This window comes from Dermacentor variabilis, chromosome 2 (genome assembly GCF_050947875.1).
Source record: "Dermacentor variabilis isolate Ectoservices chromosome 2, ASM5094787v1, whole genome shotgun sequence".
NCBI classification, from domain to species: domain Eukaryota; kingdom Metazoa; phylum Arthropoda; class Arachnida; order Ixodida; family Ixodidae; genus Dermacentor; species Dermacentor variabilis.
In genome coordinates, this window is record NC_134569.1 from 166,022,225 (window position 1) to 166,030,653 (window position 8,429).

Genomic DNA, 8,429 nt, shown 5'->3' on the forward strand with positions numbered 1-8,429 from the left:
TCAAAAATGTAGAGATGTGTGTAAAAACATCGGGGCGTTGCAACTTTCTTTACAAATGATAATTTTGTCTACGTCAAATAGCAAACACGATAGAGAAACCAGAATTTCGATATACTGTGCTGGTTTTTGCGCTTTTCGCTTCTGTGCAGAGAAAGAGATTCAGAGTATGCGACATTTCTTAGAGAAGAGGCACGTCTGAGTTGCGCACATTTTGCACGAAACGCATAAAAGCTATCATTGATCGAGCCGCTTATGCTTGTATTCAGCCACGTGAATTCGCTCAGTAGTGAGGTATGCTTCATAAATTGATCCGAGAAGAAAGGGGGTTAACCGAGGGGCTCGATTTTTATTAGTCATATCATGAGAAGCCAACAAACACTGACACCAAGTACAACATAGGGGAAATTAGTTGTGCTTAATAAACGGAATGAAGCAACGATAAATTAATGGAAATTAAAGTGGATGAAAAAACAACTTGCCGCAGGTGGGAACCGAACCCACAACCTTCGCATTTCCCGTGCGATGCTCTACCAATTGAGCTACCGCGGCGCTGTTTCCCCATCCACTTTCTTGGGTGGATGGGGAACCCACAACCTTCGCGAAATGCGAAGGTTGTGGGTTCGGTTCCCACCTGCGGCAAGTTGTTTTTTTATCCGCTTTAATTTCCATTAATTTATCGTTGCTTCATTCCGTTTATTAAGCACAACTAATTTCCCCTATGTTGTACTTGGTGTCAGTGTTTGTTGGCTTCTCATGATATGACTAATAAAAATCGAGCCCCTCGGTTAACCCCCTTTCTTCTCGTTTATTACATAACGAGGGTCTCGAATCCGGCAACATTGATGCCTTCAGGTAGCATATGTGGGTTTATTGACCAGTTGCCTTCACCCAAAAAAAAAAGATCACGTTCTCGTGACGCCTGCGGCAACAAGGACGTTCCACGTCCGCCGCCAAGGTCTGTGAGTGGTGGCGCTGGCTAACACTCCCAGGGTTCACTAGTACACATAAATACCCAAGAAAGTGGATGGGGAAACAGCGGCGCGGTAGCTCAATTGGTAGAGTATCGCACGCGAAATGCGAAGATTGTGGGTTCGGTTCCCACCTGCGGCAAGTTGTTTTTTCATCCACTTTAATTTCCATTAATTTATCGTTGCTTCATTCTATTTATTAAGCACAACTAATTTCCCCTATGTTGTACTTGGTGTCAGTGTTTGTTGGCTTCTCATGATATGATAAATTGATCCGGTCATTTGTGGATGTATAATAAGGAATATTCAAAGTGCATAAGGGTCTGTCAACTCTGGCCACATGTGCCATCTTCCCTGAGTCGCACTTGCAAATCGTCCGCATGCTGTGCGGCCTTGTCAGGCCTTACACGCTAGGAAGGTCAACAAATCGCCGCAGAGGGAGAGAAAGATCGACCGCAACGATGCTACGAGAAAAGCATAGTACCTCCACTACTAAATATTCCCTCTTGTGCACAATCTCTCTCGCTAGAGGCGCCGTAATAAGTGCTATCATAACCAATAAACTCACTCCCACACTTAGAATGGCGTTTTCCTTACATGCCAAAAGTACAAAACCAGTATTTCTAATTAAATATAGTACTCTTAAGCACCAAGTCTGTTTAGCTATCGTAAACGCAAAATAATGTTTAGCATCATCAACCTCCTTCGCGAACTATGGCTTCGCGGTTCAAAATTTTAACGGTTTGCCACGTGGTTTCATGGTTCGCGGCCGTTGAGCTCGTGAGCTTAAGCTTGTCTTTTGCGTTATGATTTCTCACATTATATCGCTTGTTTGAAGTGACGCGTTCGGCAGTGGAGTAGACATTTTTAGCCTTGTGGGACGTGATCTCGACCGCCCACGGATCAGGTCTTCGACTGCTTCAACTACGCGGAAGGGCGTACCCGTGAGTCTTTACTTGGACGCTTCTGCTTGCGTAGTGGTTACGCACATTCTAGCGTACGAAAGTGCTTCGAAAATATAGGCTTGGTTCCTGATACTCGCTGCTACTGCAAGTATCAGAAACGTCTTGCCCCGGCAACGACCATTGCTGCAGTCTGATTTGGAAAAGGAAGTATAGAATGCCAGAACATGCTTCTCGTCAACCCATTGATTTTCAAAGGCGACACCTTTCAACGCAGAATTGCCTGTAGGACCAGTCACCGGCAATTCAGCAGCGTGAAAGAAGTACTGGTTTCCCTATAAATGTTCTTGTGAGTTGAATCGCCAGACAGTCACCGCCTGCCCTGTGGAGCTTCCATTCATAGGTCTATTGCAGTGTACCTCAGTCAGATAAACCAAAACCTACCTGAAACTATGAAATTTATTGTGTGCATGTGGAAATAACTATTTTTTCTATCAGTGACTGCCAGACAACCCAGCTTGCGTGTTCCTTTCGATTATTTATCCTGGAAAGGGCAGCCGTGGGCACTTGCCGTATAGTGGAATATTTGCAGCATCAGATCTAAAATCTGTTGATATGACATGGAGATTGGCTCCGCACGATCAGCAATTCGAAAGCCAGGTTACCACCCTATGCACGCCAACACGCTGCTGACGCGCACACCGAAGCTCTTGGAAGACCGCAGCTTCGTCGATAAATGCGTCAAGTCGGACATTGTGTTTCTAGCACGGTGACATGAGCAGTGCGAACACGGCGCACTACTGGGGTACTACTTGGCGCAGAGGAAGGGGAACGTGTTCGTCATGAGCGAGCAGCTATGTAAGCCCCCGTTCTTTCTGAGCCTCAGCGTGTCCGACCTCCGAAATGAGCGCCTGCTCGAAATGATCGAGAGAGGGACAAAGAGCCTGTCGAGGCGTGCCGGTCAATGACATAGCCAGCTACCAGCAAAATGCTTCGTATGACTTCGATTCGCACAGTTAGTGGGATCGGCCCATTTTGGTTTTCTAATGACGCTCTTCTCCTGTGGAGTAACTTTCCTAGATGACACATCACCTAAAAAATTGGAGTTTTGATGTGCACACCTGCAAGCTCACTGCATTTGTTTCACAAGGCGCCACTTCTACGCAATCCGCATTATTTGTGGTGTTCTATGGCGTTATTCTTTTTTTGCCACGTCTTTATTTCTATTCTCTAATGCTCAAACACTGCCTCGACAGCAAGTGCTCGGCTGATTGTACTCTAAGAGATCACACGTGACCAACACTGCATCCTGCTTAGATTTTCACCCTTGAAGTCATGGCATCCATTTCAGTGCCATCCTACCAATCAGTAGCGAACCGATGGTGGCAAGGGACAGCTGATCATTTCCGTTCCTCGCAAGTGATGGCATACTAATTAAGCCAGTCCGAGCGGCCCAAAGTGCAGCTTCGACGCCATCGTGAACTAAAGCTGCAGAACGTATTTGACGCACCTGCTCCCAGTCGAACATTTTCTCTGCTAATGTATCTTATATCGAGGCAGTCGATACGTGATTAATATACAAGCCATCCACTCTCTACTCGCACTAAGTGCCTGGGCCCTAATCCTCTCGTTACCCTTCGAGGAACGCGAAGATTACGAAAACTCCTCGGCGACCTATCTTCCATGATCTGTGCAACAGCGCTGCCGGATGTGATATATCATTTCTATGTTCTTCCAGACACAGGCTTTTTCTCCTGCTGTTCTAGAGGCATTTGCTTTACATAGGTGGCCTTTCAATTAGGTTGGATTCATATGGGAAGGTAAAGTATAGCCTTATTCGCGGTCCAAGTATTCACGTGATTACTTTAAGCAGGAGTCCCCATGCAACTCCGCTTTCGCACAGCCGAAGCGCACTGGCAAAACCCGCATGCTCACTCTAGATTAGACCGCTTAGGAGCGTTGCCGAAGCACCGCAGGGGGGAGCGTGTTACTCAGCATCTCGTACATGGTGCGAGTTCCCGTAAGCCACACGATGCACCCCTCACACCGGGGGTTCACCGTGAAGAAATCCACAAAGCAATAACTCGCCTATGCGATCACGATCGCATTTCCAAACCAGATAGCTGTCCCAGCGAGTCACACCAATTCAGTCCAGGTTATCAGGCTTGGCACAATTAAGCCTGACATGACCGCCAGACAGACGGATGGAAATACCTCCCAACGTTTTCCATCCTGCCTGCGACCAGAGAAAGCCGGACTCGATGAGGGCAACAAGTTGTGATGACGCAGACGTGACGTGTACACTATTCGCTCTAAACATCCCTGATTTTGCCCTGCGTGCACATGCGCCTTGACCGACACTAAAACGCGACTGGTATACCCTTTGTCCTTGACAGGTAGTCAGCTGCTGGAAACTGAAGTTTAGGAAACAGGGGCATGATTTATAAAGTGCATCGTTGAAACGGTATGAGCTATGTCTTTCTTGACCAACTTAGAATGTGTCAGAATGATGTGGGAGATGTGGCCTTTAGCTGGTGGACTCTACAGCAAGCAGGAGGGGAGATCTGTGGAACTTATACTTTTGTAACATCGCCACAAGCGGCCACTCATGAGGTGCGCATGGTAAGCTGACCATCGGCTGAGCGCGGCCACAGAGAGAGAATCTTCCGTCTACCGTGTCAGGAGAACTGCATGCTGCACCGCGGTGCAGCCGCCACTCTATATCGCCGGCAACAGTAACCGTAAACAGTAAACAGCTACCGGCCACCATCACTTTACATTAACAAACTTCACATTTCCATGAACTGGTTAAAACGAATGATAAAGACACACCGAGGAGCTCAAGCTATGGTTATCTACAATAGCGTAAAAGTTCTCCTTGGTTCTGCTTCTGCCAGCTTTATGGGATTTCATAAAATGAAATTTCACTCGTCACCTAAAGGGGACACAAACACTTGCAAAATAATACACAAAAGTACACAACATAATTTTTAGAGGCACTCAGGCGGGTCTCAAGCAACAAGAAAAAGTCATTTACAACTATAAAAGCACTCAGAACATTCAAACCTACGAGCCGATAGGAATTATTCGATGATACTGTCACGTAGTGGTGACGGCAGTAGCTGGAGCGATGAAGACGAACAAAAGTTCTTCAACAGAAAACTGTTTATTGGGCTAACTTGCACCCACAAAAGACAGAATCACTCGGCAGCGGCGAAGCGACCAACGTGCTCGGCGGTCGTCCGCGCTCAATTTAAAGCTGATAGCGAGCTTTCTAGATAAAGCGTGCAAAGTTACTAGAACATTCTGGAATAACCTACAATCAGCTCTGTCTGGATGCTATCAATCGAGATAAATCTGGGCGCGTCTTGCGTCGCAAACAAAGCGATAAGGCGGCGTGCCGGCAGATTCGAAGAATGAACAAACACTGCAAAGATTCGCGGCAATACTGATAAAGTGGTCGACCAATAATTGGCAGATCAACAACTTCGTTCGTAGAGCCCTTTTCTGTGGATGGATTACTGGCGTTATAAATATGAAATGGAGTAGCCAAGCAATCACAGAAGTATGTTAAGTGGCAGCGAAATGTGAAGTAAGAAATCATTTTCAAAACGAAGGTGTCGAAGTGTGTGATGATTTTCGGCTCCTAATAAATTGGTCAGCCGCTGCAGAAACACAATGCCAGAAAGAATCACACGTGCCGCATGCGAAAAGGAACATAAAAACAAATTCATTAATGCATCGAGGTTGTGGTATACAGCATTCCCCTCGGCTGTGGACGATCCTACCTATTCAAAACCGACGGAAACAGCATTCGCACGCGGCGGGCATTGACTCCAAGCGGAAAAAAAAAACGTCGGCACCACATGTTTTACTTCACCTAATCAACGTAATCAAATAATTTACCGACGATTCCTCTAAATGAGAATGCGACTTCTAGCGTCAGGTAGACGTCAGAAGACCGGCACCGCTTCGGTGATTTTACCCAAACTGTGACAACAAAAATGAATTTAGTTATTTTATAGGATGTAGGAAGATGAAAAGGGGGAGTAAATGAAATTGCCGCAAAATCTGTTGCTATACCGGGAGAGCACTTTGCTACATCGCGTAAAGCACTCCATGCTCTCCTACCGGCGACATTATCGCGTCAATAAGAGTGCGAATCAGCGGATACGACTTCTTAGTTGCTGTCGAAGTAATAGTATTGCCCTCCTTAATGGTAAAAACCATGGCAAACATGATGATGCCTGATTGAACAATCGCTCTCTAACTTTCTGCAAAATTTATAGCGGGTTTAGGTCGTTTTCTTAAGTCAATTAAGCACATTCGTTCTAGCATCAAGACATGCGCGAAACGGCGCGTTAGGCTCATCACATGATGACTCCAACCAAGAGCGCGCCTAATAGGTTTCTAGGTACGAAATACACCAACTGCTGTGAGAGTAAAATAAAATGGCCCCAGCCTAATAAGGAGCGCGAAAAAAAGGACTGTATTTTTACTCTCATCACTTATAAAAAACATGCTAAGTGATTTATGCGGTGAGAAGCTTGTTTCTGTTTATGTATATTGATTAGGCAGACTGTTCACAAGCTGTAGACGGAGCCAGCTGGAAAATGCTTCAGTTAGGGAAGTGCGGCTTCCCGCAATGCCGCCTCGGGCACTCAGTCACCTGGGTGTAGCGAAGTGTACTTTACAGCAAAACAAGAGGTGGCGCGCTCCAGCGCTGTAGCAGACGACGCGAAGCACCTCCCCTGGGTCCGTGTGCGCCTGCGCCACTTCACTTCGATGCGCTGCCGCGCCGTACGCACTGGCGCCCCTCGGAGCGCGGCCACGGTGAGCCGTGTTCACCCTAAGAGTGGACGAGGCTGTACATGTCTGTCAATCTGTGTGGCAAAAAAGTGCTTGAGTTTGGTTTCCTGTTTTGTGTTCATGTATACCGACATTTTACACGTGCTGTATGACGTCTAGATGGTATATATATAGCGACTAGAACTGAAAATAAATCTATTTTTGAAAGTTAGCTCCCTGTGTGTCAAATGTTCCTTTCTGTTGTCCTTGTCGTTCAGCTTGCGCTACAACAAAATAAAACAAATACATGGTGTAGCAGAAGTGGGAGCGAATTTAATACGGTGGGGAAAGTAAAGTAGCCATTTCGCCCAAGCGCGAAGCAATAGCAGCGACAGCAACATACGTATTACAATATTACACGAATTACGCCTTCAGCATTTGCGTCACAAGGGGGGGTCGCTCTGCCAGCTGGTAATGCATCTTGAGGTGGGCAGCACGAACCAACAGGGACGAAAGGAAACATAGACACAGCATGGACTATGAACTGAGCATGTTACTGAAGAAAAAGCGAGATATAAAAGCACTGGAAGACCACGTGGTCCCAAGGACTCAAAAATGGGAAAAAAGTTTAATGTCCAGGTGTCACGCAGTGGTGCGCTTCCATCTAGGCTATCTCTGCGGCATGTAGCGTAGCGGATGACTTCGGCACGCACGTTTGATTCGATTCGCTAATGGAAAAAAATTCACACAAACTCCTCTGGCAGTTCTCTAAGCATGCGTAAGCATTGTGCAACTTGCTCATCTCCACGCAGCCCAGTGTCATTATCATTTTTATGAAACCTAATCCGATCAGTATTAGTCCTTATCAACCCTTATCGGTCGGTATGAACCTTATCGAGCTCAATCCAATCCTGACCAACCCTTATTCATCCTTATCAACATTATTGGAGATAAGCCGACCCCTATGAACTCTAAACGATTCTAATCAATGTTATCAGGCTATCCGACCCATATAAACTCTTATCAGTGTATATTAGCCTTATCAGAGTTGCACCGACCATCATAGAACCTTATCGGGCCTTATCTATCCGCGTTGAATCATTATTAAGTATGATGAGACCCATACACACCCTCATCGCTCCTTATCATCCTTGTCAACTCATTGATAGCTTATCTGCCACTGTTACACGACGCGAAGCGCATGAGCCCTCAGAGGTCGGTGGCATTTCGGTCGGTGGCAGAACGTCCCGACGGAACGCACATCCCACGCCCATCTAAACTCATCGGGTATGTGGCGTGTTTGGCATTAATTTTCCTTAGGCCCAAAATGCTACAGGTCGGCTCCAAACCCAGCACATAAGCTCCACAGCCCAGCACCTGCATTTTTTTCGCGTATGAAAGCAAGCACATTGATAAGGACATTGCCAAGACCACTAGTGAGGCTTCAGCTGCCCGGAATTATGAAGAAATCTCACGTTTCCTCCATTGGCTTGAAGCAGCTCACCCTGTCTCATATATTTACATTATATAGTGGGACTGTACAAGTATTTTAGTACCTGTAGCGCTGATTTGGCGTGACCGATGGTTCGGTCACACCATCTGCGACAACGGCCGCATTTGTCATCCTACAACTTGGAATTACTCGACGAATTCGATTAGACTACAAATCGACATCTACGGCTGCGGAACTTGCGCGAATACGGGAGGCTGTCCGTTTTATGAGAACGCAGACACCCGATAAATGGACGATATTGTGCGATGCCAAATCAGC

The 8,429-nt window shown here is 46.4% G+C and overlaps 1 non-coding gene across 1 annotated transcript; it reads right to left on the reverse strand.

Annotated features, from left to right (window-relative positions):
• Positions 1 to 476: 476 nt before the first annotated feature.
• Positions 477 to 549, reverse strand: TRNAS-GGA (transfer RNA serine (anticodon GGA)). Its single transcript has one exon. It is a non-coding gene; the product is annotated as a tRNA-Ser (tRNA).
• Positions 550 to 8,429: the final 7,880 nt, after the last annotated feature.